A 1,714-nucleotide genomic window follows, 5' to 3' on the forward strand; every position below is an offset into this window, starting at 1 on the left:
AAGGCCGCGGTGAGCGAAGCAGTTGCAGAGGAGTTACAAAGAACAAACACTTTCTCTTATCTGTTCGACTATACAGAGCCAGCAATTCTCCACAAAGCGGTTATGTCATCTTATAACTAAAACAATCAAAGTTTAAGGCAGATATTTTTTCTGATTGCACAAAGCAGTGCTGTCAAATGTCAAATGTATGGGGGGAGCTGGGCTGGGGGGTGAGGGGAGGGCCCAGAGACGTGCAGCGTTGTGTTGAGGAGCAGCACAGGCATGAAAGGGGGAGAAGCTGGGGCTGGGGACATGGTCCTTGTCCATCCTGGGCCGTGCTCAGGACGGGCTGGAGGGGCTAAGTCCCACGTACAAAAGTCAAAACCCTGCCAGAGGTAAGAGCTGAGAGACATGAGTATTAGGCCTGTGCGAATCAGCAGTGATCCGGTCTGACTGCAGATCCGGCCCCTTTGGATGGCTGCAGCTCCAGAACGGTTGGCCGCTTCGATCCGACTGAAACGGCTCCGCAGCTTCAGAGCCACTTCGGAGACCCGGCTATAGTGGGGGAAGAAAGAGATATCGACGGCTTTATTTTAGCTCTGATTTGGGTGCAACTTGCAGGGTCGGTAGCCTCTGCTGAGGGCGTGACGCCTGCCAAGCCTCAAGAAGATCGGTGCAGGGGTTTGGGGGAGCTGCCGCCCACATGCTTGAAAGCAAACGCCTGTCACCTCCGTGTGTTACAGCACAGGGGCTGGAAGCTGCAGCGGTGGTATCCCCTGGTGAGGCCACAAAGGCTCCCACGTTTCAAGAAGATCTGTTCAGGGTTTTGGGGGGAACCGCACCCCAAGCTGCTGACAGGCAAAACTCGTGACACAAATGACCCTGTGTGTGTTAAGGTGCCGGGGGCTGAAGGCTGCAGCGGTGCTAGCCACAAGGCCTGCCAAGATTCAAGAAGACTGGTGCAGGGGTTTGGGGTGGGTTGTACTGTGATTTGCACATTCCTCACCAAAAATGTGACAGCACTGCTTTCACTCTCGAGTCTTGCTGCCTGCTCCCTTCCTGGAAATCATTCCCGTTCTCCACAGGGGGCGGAGGCTTTCTGTGAGAAACTAACTGCTTCGTGGTGGTTGGTGGGCTCTTCCGGCCATCATCCCTGAGCTCGTTAGGTGCGGCAGCAGTCTCCTAAAGCAGTACGTTTCAGACGCTTCAGCTCTGTGATTAAAAATGAAACACCACTGATACACATGCGGGTATATATGTGTGCACGCACACACACACACATACATACATGATGGTGTTTCATTTTAATCACGGAAAGATGTGGATTTGGGGTGGGGGGGGGTTAAATCAGAAAATTTGGGATTTTTTTTTTAAATCAGAGAAAACCAGGATCCCTGGTTATGATTCCTAAGAAAGTTTACTTCTTTAATTAAATCCTGGATTTGGCTTCTTTTGAGGTAATTAGTCCAACAGTCCTCTTCTTCAGGACCAGGGTTTGTGAAGGCTTCTCAGGTGGAGGGAAAGCCGTCCCCTCAGCACCTCACAAAATGGCAGGAAGCTGTCCCCTCCGCACCTCATGAAATGGCGGGAAGCCATCCCCTCTGCGCCTCACAAAATGGCGGGAACCCGTCCCCTCAGCACGTCACAAAATGGTGGGAAGCCGTCCCCTCAGCACCTCACAAAATGGTGGGAAGCTGTCCCCTCCGCACCTCATGAAAAGGCGGGAAGCACTTCC

The sequence above is a fragment of the Alligator sinensis genome, unplaced genomic scaffold (assembly GCF_000455745.1).
Source record: "Alligator sinensis unplaced genomic scaffold, ASM45574v1 scaffold1603_1, whole genome shotgun sequence".
Taxonomy (NCBI): Eukaryota; Metazoa; Chordata; order Crocodylia; family Alligatoridae; genus Alligator; species Alligator sinensis.